The sequence below is a fragment of the Eubalaena glacialis genome, chromosome 1 (genome assembly GCF_028564815.1).
Source record: "Eubalaena glacialis isolate mEubGla1 chromosome 1, mEubGla1.1.hap2.+ XY, whole genome shotgun sequence".
Taxonomy (NCBI): Eukaryota; Metazoa; Chordata; class Mammalia; order Artiodactyla; family Balaenidae; genus Eubalaena; species Eubalaena glacialis.
In genome coordinates, this window is record NC_083716.1 from 13,479,471 (window position 1) to 13,503,055 (window position 23,585).

At 46.7% G+C, this 23,585-nt stretch overlaps 1 long non-coding RNA gene across 2 annotated transcripts in view; it reads right to left on the reverse strand.

The window, feature by feature from the left end:
- Positions 1–23,585, reverse strand: part of LOC133093150 (uncharacterized) — a 68,356-nt gene that overhangs the window by 16,735 nt on the left and 28,036 nt on the right. Inside the window, exons 1-2 of one of the 2 annotated variants that reach the window (XR_009701242.1) lie at positions 1,593–1,675; positions 1,085–1,214 (exon numbers count right to left, since the gene is read on the reverse strand). The exons of the other annotated variant lie outside the window; for it this stretch is intronic. This is a non-coding gene — a long non-coding RNA (uncharacterized LOC133093150). Of the gene's footprint in view, positions 1–1,084; positions 1,215–1,592; positions 1,676–23,585 lie in introns of those variants that run through there. 2 annotated transcript variants of the gene reach the window in all.

Consider the following 23,585-nt stretch of genomic DNA (forward strand, 5'->3'; position numbering starts at 1 on the left):
CCCAATTTTATATGTGAACACTGAGGCTCTCAGGTTCAATGATTTGTCCAAGATCCCTAACTAGTAAGTGACTAAACCAAATTTGGGGTTTTGTTCTTTTTTTAAATTGAAGTCTAGTGGATTTACAATGTTGTGTTTGTTTCAGGTATATAGCAAAGAGGTTCAGTTATATATATATATAATATACATATATAATGATATACATATTTTCTTTTTCAGATTCTTTTCCATTATAGGTTATTAGAAGATATTGAATATAGTTCCCTCTGCTATATAGTAGGTCCTTGTTGTAAACCAGAATTTGAACTGGCACCAAAGCCCATGTATTTAATCACAGCGTCTTAAAACTTCTTAAGTCACCTTTCTGAACCAAATTTGGAGTTGGTGTGTGCATACATGGGGTGGGGGATTTAGTTGTTGTTTAATCATAAGAAGCAAAACAATCTCTGTCCATCCATGGTGAACAGAGCTAGTGCTTCATTTCTCCCAGGGCTTAGTGTAAAACGGGTCCCAGTTGGTGGGGGGCAGTGCTGAACCGCCAAGGGGTGCCCTGTGCCAGCTCCAGCGTCCTCCCTGCCCACCCCCAGCCCCCAGCCCTAACTTTGGAAAGGCCCAGAGTATCTATTCTCATCAGACGCCACCCCTGCAGCACTGCCCTTCCACTGGGAAAGTTTTAAAAAGGGTTAGTATGGTGGTCCCTCAAAAAAGTAAATGTAGAATTACCATAAATCCAGTAATTCCACTTCTAGGTACATATCCAAAAAATTGAAAGCAGGAACTCAAACAGATGTGGCACACCCACGTTCATGGCGGTATTATTCACAACAGCCAAAATGTGGAAACAACGCAAATGATCATTGATGGACAAATGGATAAGCAGAATGGGGTACATACTAACGACAGAATATTATTCAGTCTTAAAAACAAATGAAATTCTGACACGTGCCACAGCACGGATGAACCCTGAAGACATTACCCTAAGTGAAATAAGCCAAACACAAAAGGACAAGTATTGTAGGATTCCACATACATGAGTTTACCTAGAACAGTCAAATTCATAGAAACAGGAAATATTAGAGGTTACCAAGGCTGGGTGAAGGGAGAGGAGGAGTTATCATTTCACGAGTACAGGAATGATGCAAAAGGTGTGGAGACGGACGGTGGTGGTGATCGTACAACAATGTGAAGGTACTTAATCTCACTGAACTGCCCACCTAAAAATGGACAAAATGGTAAATTTTATATTATGTATATTTTACCACAGCAAAAATGAACAAACAAGGGGCAATGCTCTCTGTCAATCAGCCTGGTGGAGTTGCTATGAGCTGGAAACGAGGTTCAGGGCCGGGAGGCACGGAGCATGGGAAGCCGACCGCCTGCTGGGTGCTCCGCTGTGCGCCCCGAGCAGCGTGGCAGCTTCTCTGAGCCAAGCTTTGCTCGAGTACCAGGAAGCCTTTGGTTTCTTGCATCTGAGTAAATTGCAAGGGGGAGAATTAAACTGACCCAGGAGGGTAGGATACCCCGCTCTTGTTCTACACCAATAGATACCTTTTCTCTTCCATTCACTCAGAAAGTACTTTGTGAACACCTACCCCGTGCCAGCTGCTCAGCCTGGCACACACGCTGCGCACACAGCTGGGCACCCACCCTCACAGCACCGTCTCACGGAGGAACCACGGTGCCCGTTGCAGACAAGGAGGGAAGAGGTCCTGAGACTTTCTTTCACAAGGCCTCACAGCTCGTTCATCAGCTAAGGATGCAGTTAGCATTCTTACACAGGCCCCGTCGAATCCAAATCCCATATGGATTCTTTCTACAAACGAATATCCCAGAAAAAGAGATGTCAGAATCCCACCGGAAAAGAAAAATAACACAAAACTAGGGTGGGGATCAGCAAGTAGAAGAGAGAACTCTCTGTTCTCTTTTGCCCCCATGGTGCCGCGTTCACACCCATCCCCAGGTATAAAGGGATGCCCGGAGGGGGATCGGCCAGCCCCTCCAGCCCAGCGAGGCCTCTTCATCTACCGTTTCCAGGGCCCACGTCTGTGGCCTCAGCATCGTCACCCTGCTTCCATCTACAGAACAGAAGAAATTATTTCCTGGGTACAAATCCAGTTTATGTTCCAACCAAAGGGAGACAGAAAGGGTCCACGGTCAACCCTCTGGGCAGGCCTCTACATTTTTCTTCATGGCCGTGGCTGAGTTAGACACTGACTTGCCAGGTGACCCTGGGCAAGCCCCGGAGCCCCCCCGTTGTGCCCAGGTCGTTACTGAAGGCAAGATGCCCTCCAGTCCTGGTGTTCCCAAAAGAAGAAAGTCACCTGTAGTCATAGAGATGCGAGCCTTCCTTCCCCCTGCCCTCCAACCCACACGTCTCCCTCCCTCCCTCAGCACCCCCCGTCCTCCCTCCTCAGTCCTTTCCTCTTCAAGACCCAGGGCTTCTGATCCCCTGCCTGGGAGACCTTGCACAGATGTGGGGCTTCTGCTCGACCTGCACACCCACCTCATGTCAGCAGCACCCTGGCCCTGTCTGGGGGACCCTGTGTGTGTGCGCACTTTCTCTCACGTCCCCTGGGCTGGCCCTGGGGAGAGGAATGCGGCCTCCCTCTAGCCCAGGGTGCTTGACTGTTAATTATCCCCAGGCACGCTTCCCCCACCCTGTCCCTGGAGACATTTCCAGAGTTGTTTTATGATGGAGGCTGGGGAAATCTATTAATGAGAGCAGTAATTGTTACCTTTGGGCACCAAATGCTGATTTACAACGGTTAATGCCTCAGATTCCAAAGGCATAAATTTCAGCTTTTCCACCATTTTGTCTGGAGCAAAACAAAACAGAGGGGGATCACATATCCTGGGCTACAGATGTTTGGCTACACAGAGCATTTTTCTAAGATGGGGGCTGGGGCGGGGGGCTGGGTATTTAATTTAATTGACAAGAGAGCATCGCCAGTGCTTGTTAAGCCGTGTGCACCTACATCGGTGTAAAAGCATTCGCTGGATGTCAATGCCTATTCCTTAGGAGAGAGGAACAGAGGACAGGGCAAGGAGCCTGGGCGGGAAGTCGGCTTCTCCCGCGCCCCTCCCCACCCCCCAGCTCTGTCCTGATTGGCTTGATCGCTTGGCCAAGGAGGTGACAAGGCTTCCAAAGCTGCCTCTTTACCCTTGGGGAGTGGCTGTGTGTCTGAGTGGCTCAGCCATGTTCTTGGAGTCCTTTGGGAAAAGAAAGACTTCCAAGATCAAGGAGAGGTGACCCCGTTAGGAGGGTGATTGGGTGTCTGTCAAAGGCAAAGAGGCCGACCCCATTTTCCTTCCAAATGAGGATCTGAGGGAGTTGGAAACTCGAAAAAGAATTCAGTTTTTGGGATTCATCCAATTAGATTTTCCAGAAACTCCTGTAAGGGCTATAAAGCCACAGTAATTTATTCCCAAAACAGCTACAACATGATCAGAAAAACACAAGCCCCCTCCCCCCCCCACCCCCCCCCCACCAGCTGTTAGAAATCTATCTTCCTACCTTGGCTGACAGATGCCCCATCTCAGGCGAGTAAGCGGACTTGGCACCAAGCAGGTACCAGACAGCCCTGCTCCAGGCCCACAACCCACCCTCCCAGCTGTCCCATCAGAGATCCGCAGTTGGGACGTAAAGTAGCACAGCCCGAGTGCTATGTGGAGATCCACCACAACTCAAACAGCCCCTGGGATTCCAATCATTCAACAAATATTTGCCACGTGTCTGCTACGTGCAAGGCACAGTACAAACAGGCCTGAAGGAATTTCTGGCCCGTTCTTAGGCCAGTTTCGAGTGAGAGTTTAATAAGAGCTCATCCCTGTCTCCTGTACGATTCTTTATGATTTTCAAAACCCTTATTAAATATTTGAATATCTCACCAGCCCAAAAAGTGGACATCCCCACTTTACGGAGGAAGGATATCATGTTCAGAGAAGCAAAGTGATTTGCCCAAGGTCACCCAGCAAAAGAGAAGAAAAGTAATACAGTAAGGCACAGTTGGCATTTGAACTCATGTTTCATGGTCACTGAAAATGGACTGGGGGTCAGTTAAACCATCGCTCTATGAGAGTGAAGCAAATGGAGGTCAAATATGTCAGGACCACGTGGGTCCAAGTTCTCTTTGTTATTGAAAGGTACCTATGTTTAAAAAAAAAAAAAATCTGAGGAGTTCCCTGGTGGTCTAGCGGTTAGGATTCGGCACTATCACTGCCATGGTCAGGGTCCGATCCTGGTCAGGGAACTGAGATCCTGCAAGCCGAGTGGTGTGGCCAAAATATTTTTTTTTTAATTTTTTAAAATCATAATAAACTTTTAAAAATCTGTATGGGATTGCATCTGCGTCTGTGCCTAGAAGGAACCATTTTTCCGGCCCTGTGTGAGAAACCATTATGAGAAGGAAAAAAGAGCTACTATTGTCATCAAACTCCAGGAAGTCTGGGCTAGAGAAGGCTGTAAAGTGCTGACCCCTTGTTTCAGGAATGGGGACACTGAGCCCAGAGAAGGTGCCGAGGGCCTCCACTCATTGAGTCAGGGATGGCTTTCAACCCCAGGTGTCCTGGCCACTGCCCTTTTCCCTTCACCAGCCAGGATGCTGTTGACTGGGAGAGAAGAATCAGCTCAGAGTAAAGCGTCCAGATTGCTACAGAACTCTCTTCTCTTCTCTGTCATCTCTTCTCTTCTCCTGTTTTTTTCCTCTCCATCCAGGATGGAAAAGCCTGGCCCCAGGACAGCCCCTCCTCCCAAGAACGGGAATATTTGAGGACCTCTGTTTGGCACTAGGGGAAGAGGAGGGTCCTCAGCTAGGGTATCCGGCTTCCTCCCCCAGCCCAAGCAGAGGCCCTTAACAGGGAGGAAACGCTCCTGTGAAGCAGGGAAATGGGATAGGGGAGAGAGGCTGGGAGCAAGTTAATGATGTGCCTTGGGATTTCTGCATCAGCAACTCCGACGTGTGATTAGGAACTTCCCTCCAAAGTAAATCAATGTGAACTTTCCAGCCTCTCAGGACCTAGAAGTTCAGATGCAGCAAAAAACAGAGCATGTGTCCACAGCATCCATATCCTACACCCATGGCAGACCCTGCTAATCAACGGTAGCCTTCTAATCCACTAACTATGGGCAGCTAACATCAATCTAATGGAGTTGGCATGTGAAAAGAAATTAATACCATGAATATGGAAGATCTCAATTACTTTGGGGTATGCCTTGCTTCCCTTCCTTTTGTAAATTAACAGCACTGACTCCACCTGATTTTGACAGGGCTGTCAATCAAGGGGCCACACCTACTTCCTCCAGGGTGTCTGGACAATCAGAATACTCCATGCTCAATCCCTAGGGTCTGACTGGGGAGAGCCTGTGACCCAAGTTGGCAATCAGAATTTGTTTCAGAGATTAAGCCAAATGAAGGTGAAAGAAGGCAATAACTCGGCCTGGGACTGCTGGCCACAAGAAAGATGTGAATGTGGGGCTTACGTTGAGGATGAAGACAACACTGGGAAAAGCAGAGCAGAGACAAGGGAGAGAAAGACAGACGTTTAAGTCATGGAGGAAGCCAGGTCTACCCCACAAACTTTCCAGTTCTGTTATGCAATGGAAGTCAATGAATGCCATGGTCTTCGTTGCAGAATCACATAACTGGCTTTCCCTTAGTATGCCTGCGATGAAGCCAGTAGGGACTGGAACTGATGGGGCTGCTCTATTCATCATGCCCTGCTCTGTGGATGCATCTGCATCCTTGCATCTTTAAGCTCTTTTCACAAATTGGTCCTTTGTAGGGAAGAGCTCAGATAGCTCCCTGCAGACCCTGGGCAAGGACTCCACCAACTGCACTAACAACACCTGTCAGGCACTCCCAGAGCCTGGGTCTTCACATGCAAAATATCAATGAGTAGGCAAGAAAAAGGTAGGCAGGATGTAACCACGTCCTATCTTAAAGAAAATCGATTCATTGTTGGACAAGAAAAAAAGATGGCAAAACTAATAGGCAGGTAATGGGATGGTGCCAGAGCTTCGTGCACCTGACTTAGTTGGTCGTGAGCTCACAGCTCCGGTTTGGGGATTGGATGATGTTGAGTCCCCCACAGCTGCCTGCCTTTCCAAGATGGCCTGCTTACCAATTTCACACATCCAGCATCCCCAGGTACTGGTCAGAGCATTTTAAACAGCAATCAAGTTTGAGTGTGGCAGAAAGAATTAACAAAAAAGGACAGTCACGAGCTGGCAGGACTTACAAATTTCTTCCAGAAGAATTGTACACGAACTCATGCTTCTGAAAGAGAGCTGATTGCTAATAATTCCAGACTTAAGTGTTAGTGGAAAAAAAATGTTCCTCATTCACAATATTATCAAGAAAAATCTCTGAATTCAGCATCATTAGATGGGCTCTGGTCATCTGCCCCATCCCTGAACCATTCACCATGGCCAAGGGGGAGTGGAATGCTCTGATTGGCCAGGTCTGACTCATGTGCTTACCCTGGATCAGGGAGTAATATGAACTGACTCAAACCTAATGGTTTAAGAATAGAAAGGGACAATTTTCTCCCAGGGGGAAAAAAAATGAGTTGTGTTTCCCAGTGAAGGTTGAAATGAATGCTGAGCTGATAAAAACAGAACAAAGCATCCTCTACAGTCACCTCCCACCATAAATTCTGTGACTTGCGTGGTGAGGCTTTTTGCCTCCCCCATGTGTCATCATGCTCCCTAACCCTTTCTGCATTCCTAAGACAGTCCTCCAGCCATTGACGCACAGGCAAGCAACGAGGCCGCAAATGGTGCACCTGTCTTCATCCACATTCCGTAACTCCAGGAACACATGCAACTCCTAATGCATATGCTGAGGTGGCAGACTTCTCCCCCACAGCAAAGTCCCCTGGACTTCTGAAGTCATGGGGATAGCTCAGTTCTCTGCCAGGAATTTGCCACCAGGCTTTGAGTGGACTTTGATGCTCTGCTTCATTTCCATTCTTGGCAAAAAGAAGAAACCCTAATACCGACCCATCCTCACTTTCTCCATCAGGCACATTCCAAGAACTTGTAGGTCTCAGCCCTGGGCCGTGGTCCACTTCCATGGAGGCATTTTTCTTCAGTGTATTCACTTGGCCTCCTTGGACCCCAGATGCCCCAAACCTCTCCTCGTTTGGGGCTCCCTCCATCCCAGAGGCACCCAAGGTTAGCATCACCTCGTTAATGCCGGGAAGAATCAGCCAATGTGATAAGAAGAGCACGTAGGACACTTTAGGGCACTGCATTCAGAGCTGTCTGCTAACTGGATGGAGTGTTAATAAGTCCCTTTTATATCATGGCTTTTAGCAAAGCTATCGTCTTAAAAACTTGGCTGTGTTGGACCAACAAAATTGCTGGGTTTTATTACAGACAAAAGTACACAACTCCCCCAATCCAGGTTCAAGAGAAATACCCACCTTCACTATCACCGGCCAGGAGAAAGGGGAGAGAAATTCACAGGTAGGCAAAGCTGTGAATCCAAAGGCCCTTGTGGAAGCAGTGACCTCAGAAAAGGCACTGGGGAGAGTCCTGTGGAACCGTGAGTGCCTGCAGTTCAAATGGCCCTTGTGAGATCCTCACGGGAATTCAGGACTGGCTGATGGGACAGGGCAAAGTGACACGTGGGGTATCCTGAGAGCAGAGACTCATCTGAAATCAGACGGGACTCATGAGAAGCACTGAGAGAAGGAAGAAGCTTTGAGAAAAGCTTCAACCGGGCTGTTATGAATGACAGCTGCCATTTACGAAGTGGTCCCTCTGTACCAGGCTCTGCGGTCAACACCCACCGCGCTCATCAGCCCAGTTAATGGCTCCACAACATAAAGACTGGGGATAGCACTGTGCCCATTTTCCAGATAAGAAAACAAAAATCAGAGAGGTTTCATCCTCGCTAGCTGGGGGCAGAGGTGGGTGTAGCTGCTGGAGGCTGTGGCCACACATTCTTCCAGTGAAGGAGGCCTCTTTCTCTGTTACCTTGGCATTCGTTGTCTCCAAGGACCCGACCATTATTTTTGACCCGGGACTGCTAAGGGCCTCAAAGTTTAGAAGTTCTGCTCTTTTAATTACTCATCCACCTGACAAAAGTCACCTTAATTAGGAAGGCTTTCCCAAAGAAAATGCAGCCGCTAGGGGCTGGGGTGTGTGTGTATCGCCTCCCTGCTTTCCAATGCAGTTACTGAGTTTTCCAGATTTTCTTCTGTAGCTTTTCCTTCTCTGCCTCCTGCTCTACTATCCCATAGACCAGCTCTTTGTCCTTCGGTCTCTCCCAGCTGGACTCCCCGCACCCCCGCCCATCCATCTTGCATTTCCCTAGCAGATCACTTTGCTGCTTTTACTCAGAAACCTTCAGTGGCTCCCTATTGCCCACAGGAGATGGTTTCAACCCCTTAGCCTGGCATTCAGGACCTGCACGAGGCAGCCCCAGCTTCCTTGGCGACCACGCTGCCCTCCACCCTCCAACCTTAGTTCCGTTGCTCAGACCTCTCCCTCTCCTGGAAGCCCACAGGGTGTCAGACCTCTTGCGTGGAACATGTGCTGACCTCAGAGGGGGCTGGAGAGAGAGAGGCCGTGGGCGGGAACACTGACAGAGGCTGGGAGGACAGTTGAGACCTCCCGCATGCTGTCACCCCTTGTCTCCACTCCCCAATGGTCTTCAGAACCTCCTACCCCAGAGGCAAGACAAAAAACTCGTAGGCCCACTGTGGGAGATGTCAAGAGGTTGGGGAGCCAGTCCTAAGGCACGTGGGGAAACAGGCACAGTCAGAGGATTTCTCCTGATATGACTGTACTCGAGCAAAAGTGAGCTTTAGGAGTGATGTCCCCACCCAGGACAAGGGACGTTCACTGCAGCCCCCTCCTCAGACTTCCATGTCCCTCCCAGAGTCCTGCTTCTGTGACTACTCCCAGGACCAATCTGGAAGGGCACCCCTCCACATCCCCACAGTAGTCTTAGGGACCGTGGTTCCCTGCCAGGCGCACAGCAAACGTGTGAGCAGACAATGGCCATGATTTCCATCATCGTGAAGCAATGAGACTCCACCCAGGTCCCAAGAGACGGACCCTCCCTGGATCACCCAGAGGGGGCTCGCCTGCACCGTCCTCCTCCAAGCCTCCCAAGGGTTCTGAGAGCACCTGGATGGGCCTTGCCCACTGACCTTCAACCCCCGGGGAGGCCGGTGACCCTGGCTGCTGGCTCTTCCCTTCTGCTGTGCAGGGGTGAGAGCTGAGAGGCAGCATGATGGCAAGAGAAAGGAGAGGCCTGGGTTACTGGGCCAGGGGGAAGAGGACAAGTGCTGGCACAAGATCACAGCCTCCCCGAGGATTTGAAGGCAGAGGTAAACCTTGGTGCCTAATAAAGAGCCAGCCTTGGGTCCAACATCACCTACAAACACCTTTGTGAGTTGTTCTTGTCCCACGCCAAACCCCCAGAAAGCATGCCCTTCCGTGCCAACCTAACCCCCCTCCCCCGGCACCAGTCATCAACCTCCTGTTTCCTCTGGGTCGGCACCTTGACCACATCACCTGCCTCTCCCAACTCCAGACCCCCTTTTCCTTTTCTCCATCTATGTGAAGCCCAGGTTCACCTTTCATAGCCTGGTGCAAGCCCAGCTCCTCTGTGAAGCCTTCCCATCCATCCTCCCCTCTGCCGTTCCCACCACACCCGCACCCAAGTCCCCAGCATAGTGATTTCCAAGCTCTCAGGAAAATTCTCCTCAGTAGAGAAACTCTCTTACCTATGCCTAAAAATACATGCACAAGCTTTGTTTGTGACCAGGAAAAATAGAAATAACCTAAATGCTCATCAATAGGGGGCTGATGTATAAAATGGGGAGTATACATACAATGGAATACTATATAGCAGTTAAAAGGAATGAACCAGGTGTGTACAGGTCAACAGTAGGATAACAATGATATAAAGCACACTCAAGACAATGCTATGGAGACAGAGATGTGTATATGAGCGTGGATTACGGGTCGAAAAGAATACCCACCAACTTGTAACGTGGTTTCCTCTGGGGAGGGAAGTGGGCCTGGTCATGGGGCGTCAGTAGATTTTAGTGTAATCGTTTAACGTTCTATTTTTTCTTTTAAAGGAGCGTGAATTCACTGAGTGACTGTAACTTTCTAAGTGTTCTCTGGAGACTCCCATTCCTCGCTTCAATGAGGGAAGCTCTGCCTTTATTGGTTTTACTTGATTATATAGTTTCCTTTGGTAGCAGGGGAGGTAAAGGTTACACTGATTTTTGCAAAAGATTTCCCTCTGGCTTTTCTCCACGTGGCTCCTCCCAGGGTCCATGCCACGCTGGTTCCTGGATGTCACGAGCCCTCCCCCACCATCCTGAAGCCCATGATATCAGGCACCTCACCTCACATCCCGCTAGTGACGCTTCATGGTGTCCCATCTCACCCCTCACTGAGAAGGGAGAGGAACCGCCTCAGGGAGACCCCATAGTGGTAGAGGTGGGTGCCTCTCACCCGCAGCCGTAGTGCTTGCCCTGGCCAGGAGGAGGTCCAGAAAAACAGCCCAGTCAGAGCATAATGGGCCCAAGGGTCATGGAGTCCACGCCATTGACAAGGAGGGCAATTCAGGGAACAGCCAAGCCCAAACAATAGAGGTTTATGAGCATAGAGGCCTGGTGAGATCAGGCCAGCAAAACTCCAGAGGTGATCAGTGAGCAGCTATGGTCTGTTTATATCGAGCCGGTTGGCTGGGAGAGGAGGGTGGAAGGCAGAGGAGAGGAAATGGATGGAGGCTCCATTGCCTCCCAGCTTGGAGCCTTGTACACTAGTGACATTGAATAACTGATGGGTGAAGTTCAGTTGACCTACCATGGGGCCACGCTAGAACTAAGGTGAGCCTCACCCAGAGAACCTGGCCTTCTTTGCTCCTGGTCTACAGTCACAATGACAAAAGAGTACCCAACTTCCCTTTGATTGATATTTCTGACATTTCAGCCCCACTCCAGTCCATACTCACCCTCTTCCCAACACCCCTCCTTTCACTGTGGGTCAGGCCAGAGGCTGCCATGTTGCCGAAGTGACAGCAACAGTCTGGACGGACATGGTCATCGCGTCAGCCTCCTCCCTTCCCCCACCTGCTCCATGTTCAACCCCACTGAGGTTTCCAGGCCTGCCACCAGCTGTGTTTTTTGAACACACACCTCAGAGACTTCCAAGTCTCTTGGGGGAGACCACTATTCAACCACCTTAGACTGTAGATCATTAAAATTGTGTACGTGATGAAGGGTCACCAGGGAGTCAAAAGATGCTGCTATAATTTGTATTTGACACTGAAATGCAGTGTGCAGCATATAGAAGGTGTAAAGAAGATTAGTGCAACTCCAAAATTTCTTTTTTTTTTCCAACTTAGGAAAAGTATTTTCTCTGCAATCTGGGGCTTGTTGGTTAGGATGAAAGTTTCCTCCCCACCTACTGGGACCACCAAGGAAGGAGAAAGGCAGTTAGATATCTGTGTCAGTGAGTGTTCTGAGGTCAGAAGCCAGAAAGAAAACTGAATTGAGCCCCACTTTTTGTTGTTTCCATTTTTTAAGTTTCCATGGCACATTTTAGAGTCTATAGCACATTTGCTCATTGACCCATTGAGTGAGAAGCTTATCCATTGTGTCTTGACTTTTGTTTGAGCCAATGGATACATTAACATACTTATTTTCATCTCTCTCCTGTGGGCACCAGACCAATCCAATCCCCACATTTTACTGATCAGGACCCTGAGTCCCAAAGCAGAGAAGTGATGTATCCAAGGTCACACAGCCATGCAGGAGCAAGGCCTCTCCTCTCTTTTGGTCCAGCACTTTCCACCATACGACTTTGAAACATTTGAAGCTTATTTGAAAACTGCCTATGTCTTATCTCCATATTCCCCATATGCAGAATTCTTATTACAAGCCGACAGCAACCCTCCTGAAACTACTGTCTTTGCCACCATTTTCTCAAGTGTACCCAAGCTGCTCATTTTAAACCAGGGGCTAAAGATAATCCCAAATAATTTTTAATTAAAGATCATCATTTAAACTGTATAATTTTGTAAGTCTACCAGTGATTAACTACATTAGGGATTTTGGTGACACACGTCACAATTAAGTGTTTTCAGTGTTGAGCCAATTAAGGGTTAATAGGCTGCAAATACCTACTTTGCACATTTTTGCTTAATGAATTCGTAGTGGGAAACTATTCTCATTAGGCTAATTTGTCAACACAATCAAGTTACATCACCAGGATTTTTCTTGGAGCTCACAAATGTAAGTGCCTTTGTATCCTGGTGCACGTTTTCGCATTTGATTCCAGGCTGTTGGAAGAAAACCCTTTTTCATGAAAAGGGAGGAAGTTGATAGAAGATTTCGGGTCTTGATCTTAATTCTCACCTTCGAGACATAGGCATGTTTATGTCACCTTATTGAGCTCTCTGGGGCTTTCTGTCTGTATTTCCCTAGTAGGTTGTCATGCCAGAGAGTAAAACACACATCTGTGTACTGGTAGAGGGAAGGTTTCAGCCCCTAAGACGGGCGCGATGGCCGCAGGGAAAACTGTTCTCCCTGAACTCGCTGGGCTAGAGAGGGCTGCGGGTGTTTCCCTCACCAACTTGAAAAAACACACAAGCTCCCTGCAAAAGCCTTCGTCTTCCTTCTGATGATATTGGCTATTTATCTGGGCGGAAGAGAAAACGCTCTTTCTCACTCTAAGGCTGTCACCACACTAATTAGTCGATTTAGTGGGGGAATAAACAGCTGTATTGTCAAGCCTTTCATAGGACACAAAATATCATTCTCCACCCAGATTTTTGAGTACAAGTTTGTGTCCAAAGCAAGAGTTGTTTCCAGTAGCAAAGGGATTGGAAACAACCTACATGTCCCATCATGAGAGACTGTATGGTAAAGCCATGTAATGAATAAAGCTTAAAGGAGCTCTAAAAACAATGACATGACTCAGAACTGTATTTATTGATGTGGAAACCTGTCACGGTGTGATATTAATTGACAAAAGCATGCTACAAAGTGCTGAGGAGATGATGTGACATCTCTTTTTAAATGTGTATATGTGTTTACATACACTAAGGAAAGTCTGGAAGAACATACTCAAATCTGATAGTAGGGGTTATCTCTCAGGAGTGGCTTGTAGGTAATTTTTACTTTCTTCCTTGGTTTTTTTTTCCATGTATTGTCTGATTCTTTGTGATAAGTTTATATTACATTGGTGATCTCAAGAACAGAGATCTTTTTATTTGGTGTGTGGGGAGATGGTGAGTGAGTGAGTGAATCCCTGGCCTGGGGGTCAGGGTGAGAGGAAGAATCCACAAACCCTGAGCTAAGTTCCTAAGAATAAAAAGAAGAAATGTGGAGTGCCCTGATTCTTTTTCATCCCCCAAGTTATTTTGCCTGATGCTCCACTTACGCAAACGACAAGTTTAGGTGGGAGGGATTTGATCTGGGTTTGCATTTGGTTTTAATTTAACTAAGTAGCCTCCTCCAAATGTAGTCAGCACACAGCACACGGGGAAAATGACATGAAATTCAAAAATTATTCATTTGAATGTTTTTCACACCATTCATTCCAAGCCTGGAATCAGTGCTTGCCACATGCAAAGCTTCCTGCTTGGGACAGGGGTCACAGAGATGAATCAAGACAGGCCCTGCCCTCAAGTAGCCCACGGTCCATCCAGGAGTCCCATGAGCAAAAGGAGAGTTCCCATTAAGTGTGGGAGGGGCTATCTCTGCGGGAGATCAGCGTGGGGTTACAGAGGGAGCCCAGGGGCTGGGCGGGCCTGGCTAGACTAGGATGGTCACGAAAGGCTTTCTGGCAAAGGAGTTCCAAGGTGAGACTTGAGAAACCAAACTGGGCCAAGCAAAGTGTAGGCAAAGGGTGGCACGCTGTCCTCTCTTAAGGCTGTAGCTGGTGACCATAGACTCTGCCAGTGCTGTGCAGTGACAAGGCTGCCCCACACTGGCCCTGGGGGAAGAGGGCAGCGGGCTTTATTGTGATCATCCAGGCAGAAGGGCTGAACAGCGGGGCTGAGTCTGTAATCCTCTAAGACCTGCCCAGGAAATTGCTCTCTTGCACAAACCCTGGCTCTTGGTTGCTTTATCTGTGTGTATCTCTCCCTCATAAAAGCACAGTGCAGAAAAAATTTTTGAATATTCAGACTTTTCAGTCCAGCTTCTCAGTAACCAGGAGGATGTTGTATGTACGTGTCCAGTGACTATATGGGGCCTCTCCCATTCTCTGAGTACCCCCCAGGCACTTGGAAGCTGATCCTTGGCCTATTTCATTCACAGTTTAGAAAAGCAGAAGCTGGTAGCCAGCTCTCCCTCCAGACCAGGCAACCCCCGAGTTACCAACATCTGCCTGAGAAACACAGTCTCTGCCTGCCATTCCCAGGGGTGGGAGATGACTCCTTGCAAAGAATCAGAGTCCCAAGAGCCATAATCACAATAATAATAACTGCTGCAATATTTGTTGAGCATGTAGATGTGCCATGTGTATTACGGACCTCATCTAGTTTAATTTAATGCTTACATAAATCTAAGAGTTGGGTAATTATCATGCCCATTTTACAGATGAGGACACTGAAGGTTAAAGAAGTTGGGTCACCTAGCCAATGTCACTCATGATGGAGGCCAGATTTGAGCCCAAATCCTTCTAACACCAAAGCCACAATAATGTTGCACAGGCTCTGTGCCTTACCCACCCCTGCAGGCAGGCTGGGCACCCCCTGAGAAGTCTAGACCCAGGGGGTGAGTAGTGCCAAGGTGAAGTCCATCCTGGGCCCTAAAAACAATGCTACACCTAGTTATTGGGCTCTGGAAGCTCCCCAACCCACATTCAGGAGCGTATTTTTAAACTGCAAAGACCACCCATTTGTCAGGTCAAGACCAGCATTTCTTAATGAAAGAAAGGAATGGGATGAAATGGGATTAAGCTAGATGGAGGCAATGCAAGCAAGCAATGGTAAGTACTGTTTCAGGAAATTTTATTTCGCTTTTGCACATGTGTGTGCAGGGCCGCAGGGAACAGTTGGCAGGTTGGCCTTCATGCACCAGCCCAACCTTCACTCACCACCCATGCTCTCATATGGGGCCACATCTCCGGGAGGAAAGGGCACCTGCTTGCCATGTGCACAGAGATGCTCTCCCATGTGCCAGGCTGTGTGCCGACTGGGCTGTGTCTCCCCAGAGGGGGGCGCCCTTTTTCTCATACTCACATGAGAGTATGGGGCGCATGGGCCAGTAGTGTCTGTGTGCACGAGCTGGACCCTGTCCGTTGGGCCCCGTCGCGGTCACCGTCCATTTTCCTCCCTTCCCTGCTCTGCTCTGGGCCCCTGCAGCTGACTCCTCCAAGTCTAGCTCCTTGGCTTTATTGCCGGTTGGGTTTGGCCAGTGGGTAGCTCTGCCTGAGATCACAAGGCTGGAGCAGAGAGAGGCTGGGCTTCAGCGCGAGCCCAGCTTCAGCGCAGCGCCTCTGATGAAGATTGCATCTCCCAGGACCACAGCTCCTGCCAGCAGCCTTCTTCAGGATTCCACACTCTTGGGGGTGGTAACAGCTTCCCACTATTGCGAGTGTCTGCGTGCCTCAGCGGCCATTGTTTGTTTCTTTCAGTTGGCCCACACCTCTGGCAGTATCCCTCCTTTATTGTCTCTTTATTCAAACCATTTGGAGGGAGATTTTGTTTCCTACTGGGACCCTGACTACTGCTGATCCAGGGCAAGTGTGTGTGTGTGTGTGTGTGTGTGTGTGTGTGTGTGTGTACTGGGTCACAACGTAAAATATATTTCTTACTGTGAGTTACAGTTTTTAAAAAGTGTAAGAGCCACTGACCTAGGGGAATTCTAATGCAAAACAGCTTGGGGAATGCAGGCCGAGGGTGAGCTGGGGAAGGCCTCAGCGGGGAGGCTAGGCTGAAAGAACTTAGTGAGAAAAAGCACTGGGCTGGGATTCGGGACTGATGGGGCTTCTTCCACCTCAGGCCAAAATACGGGCACTGAACTCCATGACCGCTGAGCTCCAGCCAGCGCTAACTGGCTAAGATTCTGTTTTGGAAGTTGATTTATTTGCATATTCCAACACCCACATCTATGAACATCATACATATTTTTAATCTAAGAAAATATCAAAGTGACATCTACAGCCTGTTTGAAGGAATTAATAGTCCCCCCCTCGGGCCTCTTCCTCTGCTGATCGAGTTCTTTCACACCCTAGCGGCCCCTTGGATTTCGTGCTAAAACCACATTACATCGCGTGTGTCCCCTCGAATTCCCCAATCATGAGTCACTGTCTTCCCCTGAATATTTTTATACCTAACTCATGATCAGGCTGCCTTGCCAAAATTGTGAGCAAATGCTGTCCACAGTCGCCCCTCGGAGAGGGGGGCAGGCCTGGAGGCTGTGGATAAATCCTGCAGACTCTCTTAACGAGGCCCTGAGTCCACATCCCATGGGCCACAGTGAAATGCCCCTGGGAGAAGAGGATCCCCAACCCTAGGCCCACTGCCACTGAGACTGGGTCAAGAGCCAGGCACGGTTCACGGAGATCAGATCATCGTGTGAATGGTGTTGTCTGCAGGCTTTTACCCAGGAGTCTACCCAGCCACAATGATACTGTGTCTCCCCATCAATGACAGTGCACGCCGGTGTGCAACTAGCACTTTGCTCCTCAGATTTGGAAGATGGAGCCCATGCTTGTAACTGATAGATAGTTGTTCCACAAGGAAGAAGGGCAGCACAGCTGCTAGCCTGATGTGGGCCAGGATACGGATACTCTGTTGACTGTTCCCAGCCTGGACCCAGCCTGGAAGCACATGGCGTAGTAGAGAGACACACTTTGGCCTCAGAAGGATCTGAGTTCAAATCCCGTATCTGCTGTCTCTTAGCTGTAGGACATTTGCCCATCCTTTAGCCTTCCTGAGCAGCCAAGTTCCCAAGCATTAAACCGGAATGGCACTGCCTACTGTAAAGGGTTACAGCGAGAATTAAATAAAACATCATATGCGGAGTACTGAGCCCCTATTGGACACAATCAATACCTTTTATGAAGTGTTTAAGCATGCAGGCACCGCAGTGACACCACCTATAATCAGATCTCAAATCAAAACTCCGCCATTTACTAGCACTGAGACTTGGGCAAGTTACTGAATCTTGCTGAAGCCTCCCTTTTCTCATGTTTGAAATGGGGGAAATAGCAGTACCTACCTTCCACCGTGGCCTAGAGGAATAAATTAATTTAATGAGACGAGTGGTAAGAGAAGTTACATAGTAGGATAATACTCATAAATTTAAAAAAATTTTTAAATTCTTATTGGAATAATGTTGGACTTAAAAAGTTGCAAAAGTAGTACAAAGAATTTGCATATACCGTTTACCCAGCTGCCTCAAATGTTAACATTTTCCCAACTTCCTTTATCATTCTCTCTGTTTCTCTCTAATATATACAAATTTATATGTGTATAAGTTTAATTTTTTTCTCTGAATTTTTGAGGGTAAGGTGGAGGCATAATGCCCTTTTATCTCTACTTTAATGTGTATTTCTTTAAAAAAAAAGACATTCTCCTACATAACCACAGTGCAATTATCAAAATCAGGAAATTGCCATTGATAAAATAGCATTTATCTAATGTACACACTTTATTCAGATTTCACCAACTGTCACACCACTGTCCTTTTCCTGGTCCAGAATCCAATCCAGGACAACAGTTCATTTACTTGTCATGTCTCTTTACTCTCGCTGAATCTGGAACAGTCTTCCAATTTTATCTTTCATGATCTTGACCATTTTGAAGAGGAAAAGCAGTTTTTTTGTGGCATGTCCTTCAATTTGAGTGTGTCCGAGTTTTTCTCAGGACTGGGTTCCGGTTACGCATTTTCATGAGGAAAACCATGGTAAGGGTGTTACACTGTCTCAGAGCACCACATGGGGAGACAAACAATGTTGACTTGTCTCTGTTACTGTGATGTTCACTTTGATCCTAAGTTCATCCGGTGTCTCCAGGTTTATCTACTGTAGAGTTACCATTTTCCTCTCTGTAACTAATCAGTATCTTGTGGAGAAAGACTTTGAAACAATGTAAATATCCTGTTTCTCATCCTAACTTCAACCAATAATGTCAGCGCCCATTGATGATTCTTGCCTGAAACAATTATAACTACAGTAGATGTCAAATGTTAATTTTCAATTCCATCATTCTTTCTACATCTATTGTTTGAAAGCTACTATAATGAAAAGCTTCCCTCCCCTTTATTTATTCATTTATTTTTTTATCATGAGTATGAAGTCATAGATTCTTATTTTATGCCCTCCAATCTCATGAACTGTTAAGATAAGTATTAGAGTTTGCAGTGGCTGACCCAGGCTATTGCCCGAGATCCGCAGGAATCCAAGTGCTCTCTCTTCCACCATAAAATACCTATTATTAATTTCTTTTTTTTCACATCTTTATTGGAGTATAAATGCTTTACAATGTTGTGTTAGTTTCTGCTGTACAACGAAGTGAATCAGCTATATGTATACATATATCCCCATATCCCCTCCCTCTTGAGCCTCCCCCCCACCCTCCCTATCCCATCCCTCTAGGTGGTCACAGAGCACCGAGCTGATCTCCCTGTGCTATGCAGCAGCTTCCCACTAGCCATCCATTTTACATTTGATAGTGTATACATGTCAGTGCTACTCTCTCACTTCGTCCCAGCTTCCCCTTCCCCCCCCCACACTCCCGTGCCCTCAAGTCTGTTCTCTATGTCTGCGTCTTTATTCCTGCTCTGCCACTAGGTTCATCAGTACTGCTTTTTTAAATTCTGTATATATGTGTTAGCATACAGTATTTGTTTTTCTCTTTCTGACTTACTTCACTCTGTATGACAGATTCTAGGTCCATCCACCTCACTACAAATAGGTCAATTTCATTCCTTTTTATGGCCGAGTAATATTCCATTGTATATATGTGCCACATCTTCTTTATCCAATCATCTGTTGATGGACATTTAGGTTGCTTCCATGTCCTGGTTATTGTAAATAGTGCTGCAATGAACATTGTGGCAAGTCTCTTTTTGAATTATGGTTTTCTCAGGGTATATGCCCAGTAGCGGGATTGCTGGGTCATATGGTAGTTCTATTTTTAGATTTTTAAGGAACCTCCATACTGTTCCCCACACTGGCTGTATCAATTTACATTCCCACCAACACTGCAAGAGCGTTCCTTTTTCTCCACACCCTCTCCAGCATTTGTTGTTTGTAGATTTTTTGATGATGGCCATTCTGACTGGTGTGAGGTGATACCTCATTGTGGTTTGATTTGCATTTCTCTAATGATTAGTGATGTTGAGCATCTTCTCATGTGTTTGTTGGCCATCTGTATGTCTTCTTTGGAGAAATGTCTATTTAGGTTTTCCACCCATTTTTGGACTGGGTTGTTTGTTTTTGTGATACTGAGCTGCATGAGCTGCTTGTATATTTTGGAGATTAATCCTTTGTCAGTTACTTCATTTGCAAACACTTTCTCCCATTCTGAGGGTTGTCTTTTCATCTTGTTTATGGTTTCCCTTGCTGTGCAAAAGCTTTGAAGTTTCATTAGGTCCCATTTGTTTATTTTTGGTTTTATTTCCATTTCTCTAGGAGGTGGGTCCAAAAGGATCTTGCTGTGATTTATGTCATAGAGTGTTCTGCCTATGTTTTCCTCTAAGAGTTTTATAGTGTCTGGCCTTACATTTAGGTCTTTAATCCATTTTGAGTTTATTTTGTGTATAGTGTTAGGGTGTGTTCTAATTTCATTCTTTTACATGTAGCTGTCCAGTTTTCCCAGCACCACTTATTGAAGGGGCTGTCTTTTCTCCATTGTATATTCTTGCCTCCTTTATCAAAGATAAGGTGACCATATGTGTGTGGGTTTATCTCTGGGCTTTCTATCTTGTTCCATTGATCTATATTTCTGTTTTTGTGCCAACACCACACTGTCTTGATTACTGTAGCTTTGTAGTATAGTCTGAGGTCTGGGAGCCTGATTCCTCCAGCTCTGTTTTTCTTTCTCAAGATTGCTTTGGCTATTCAGGGTCTTTTGTGTTTCCATACAAACTGTAAAATTTCTTGTTCTAGTTCTGTAAAAAATGCCATTGGTAATTTGATAGGGATTACATTGAACCTGTAGATTGCTTTGGGTAGTATAGTCATTTTCACAATATTGATTTTTCCAATCCAAGAACATATTTCTCCATCTGTTTATGTCATCTTTGATTTCTTTCATCAGTGTTTTATAGTTTTCTGAGTATAGGTCTTTTGTCTCCTTAGGTAGGTTTATTCCCAAGTATTAAAAATGCCTATTATTAATTTCAATGATGACCACTATATATGAAACATTTGCCATGTTTCATGCACAAGCTAAGTATTTTACTCACATTAGCTCATTTAATTCTCACAATGAGCCTATGAGGCAAGTCCCATTATTTTAGATGTGGAAACTGATGCTTTGGAGAGGTTAATATGCTAAAATCAACAGTAAGACGAGGAATCAGGATTTGAACATGGTCTGTCTCCTGAGTCCTGGGACTTAACACTTTCATGTGGAAACTTCATAAAGCAGTAGAGAGATGGTTTTGTCTTGGCCCAGGTCCCCAGCCTGGGCAGGGGTCCAGGATGCCTCCTTGTCAAGGACCTCAAAAGTTCTGCACAAGCCCAGCCTAGGATGCGGGGACCTTTCAGTTCTCAAAGACCTCCAGGGGTGTCCCGGGCTTCTTAGAATGCCAGGGTTCAGGTGCTTCTGAGAGCCTCCTCACCAGCCCCTTCCCCTGGCAGAAGGGGGAAATGAACCAAGAAAGGGAATGTCACTTGTCAGGGGTCTCACAGAAAGGTCAAGGGGTCCAGTGACACTGTCAAAACTAAAGCAAAGAACAGAGGCGGCACCCATCCCAAAAGCATTTCTGCAATGACCAAAGGCCACGACATTGAACCAGAGACAACTTCTGGTTGCCTCAGCCCCAGCATCCCTGGTCTGGCCTAGTTCACTGCCCACAAAGTATCCCAATGTTTGTCCATGCCTTTGACCTGCCTACACCCCACTTCCTCCCAACCACTGGGTCAGGGCATAATGTGGGACGTTTCTAGCCACATCTGAACACAGAGTACCAGTTTGACTTAAATAAGGACCCACTGGCTTTTTGTTCTATTGCGGCAAAATATACATAACAAAATTCACCATTTTGCCAATTTTAAGTATACAGTTCAGTAGCTTTAAGTACATTCACATTGTGGTGCAATTGTCACCACTATCCAGCTCCAGAACCTTTTCATCATCCTAAACTGCAACTCTGTACCCATTAAACAATAACTTCCCATACCATCCCCACCCCCAGCCCCTGGTAACCTCTGTTCTACTTTCTGTCTCTGTGAATTTGACTATTTTAGGTACCTAATACAAGTGGATTCATACAGTATTTGTCTTTTTGTATCTGGCTTCTTTCACTTAGCACGACGTCTTCAAAGTTCATCCATGCTGTAGCGTGTATCAGAATTTCGTTTCTTTCTAAGGCTAAATAACATTCCAGTGTATGTACATACCACATTTGCTTTATCCATTCATCCATCGATGGACATTTGGATTGTTTTTGCACCTTTTGAGTGCTGCTAAGAACATGGGTGTGCAAATATCTGTTTGAGTCCCTGCTTTCAATTCTTTGGGGTGTATACCCAGAAGTGGACTTGCTGGACCATATGGTAATTCTATGTTTAATTTTTGAGGAACCGTCATATTGTTTTCCGAGGACCAAATGGCTTTTAACACACCAGCGCCCCAAATCCTCCCTCTCCCCCCACACCCACTCTGGTTTATTTCAGACTTCAGAGCCGTGGAGTGGATAACAATAATGAGCTTCAGCTTTAGCCTCAAGGGATTGAGAGACCCACTGGAAGCACCGCTCCACCCGTAAATAAGAATCCTAACAGCTCCACATTTTGGCAAATGGAACTCTGACTCTCAGGATCATCCATTGGTGACTTCCACTGTGAGCAGGAAAAGAGACTTCACCCAGACGAGGGTGCAAATGGAAGAGGCACTCCACCTCTGCAGACCCAGAAGGAATGATGGAAAAGCACACAGAGAGCCATATCCACAAAAATACGTCTGCTCTGCCCCTCTAATTATGAGCCAGTGTCTCCATGCCCCCTGGGGACTGGGGACTTGTTTGTTCGAGCTGACATATCTATTATTACTCTTTAGGTAGTTAGCAGCATTATTTGCAGCATTCATTAACAAGTATCACCGTATGGATTTCTAAACAGCAGCTCCGCTTTAGCTAATGAGCCCCAATAGTGTAATACTTTACATATTTTATAGCAAGACAATTAAGCAATGTCTTGCTTTTATAGCAGACCTTAAAATAAAACATTTAGGATACAAAGAAGAGACAGGGATCATAGTACCTACAGTATGTTTGTGGTTAGAATTGGGGAAGTTTAACTCTCCTTCACCCAATCTCCTGTTACACACACGCACACACTCAGTCTACAGAGAAATAAAAGGTTTGCCGTGCTTTCTTGCCCAATTTCCCAGCTTCATAATTAGAGACTACTTAAGTCATCTGCATATGGTTCCCACGCAGACAAGGGAAAAAGAAGAGAAGGGAAAGAGAAGAGAAAAGAAGCAGCAGGCTGGGTTTTGTCTTTATAAGCAGGGAGAAATGGAAAATGCTAGTATGTATTGAATGTCTACCTCTGCCGAGCTTTCATCCCCCCACCCCTCATTTAATTTTCATGAAACCCTGCAAATAGGCATTAGTATTCCCATTGTATAGATGAAGAAACTGAGACTTAGGGAGATTGTTGCTTGCTCAAGGCCACCCAACTTGTAAGTGGCTGTGCTAGGATTTAAAACTAGATCTGCATGATTCCAAAGACCTGATCTTTCCAGGATTCTGTGTCAAGGGCAGAGGCAGAATCCCCATCCCCACCGCTTATCTGCTAGTTTTGCAAAATATTCTGGTCTTCCCAGGAACATGGGGGTGAACTCCACAGTATACTTTCCTCCTGCGTTGTGCTGACTTGGACAAAAGGACACACAGCCTCCTTCCTGTCCCCCAGATGCCTCTTTGGCAAGACCCCCCTTCCCTGTCCAGGACTCCCATTTGACCCACCACGCATTAGGCAATCAGAAAGATGTCAGTGACTGCCAATGAGTTTATGAGTCTGGCTGCCAGATAGGGTCACCTCTGCCCTGCAATACTAGGGGCAAAGAATGAGAGAATCCCAGATCCAGACTTACATCCAATAAAGAAGAGAACTCAGCAGAGAGGTTTTACCGTAAACCACCACACCACCCACCCAGACCTCAAGTCTACTGCTCTACATTCCTCTCCAAGCAAACACACTTCTTAGGGCTGCAGAGGGACACAGATGTGTGAGCAGCTGCTCCGAGCATGGGCCGTTGCCACCTACAAGCCTTAAGGCAGTAGGAATTCAAGACTCAAGAAGGACACGGCTTCCCCCTTCTCTTTTGCCTTTAAAGCGTGAGTCTTCAGCCACTGATGGAGTCTTGTGGCCGCTTCCCTGAATGGGAACATCATCCCCAAGGTGGTCCAGTCCTATTTAC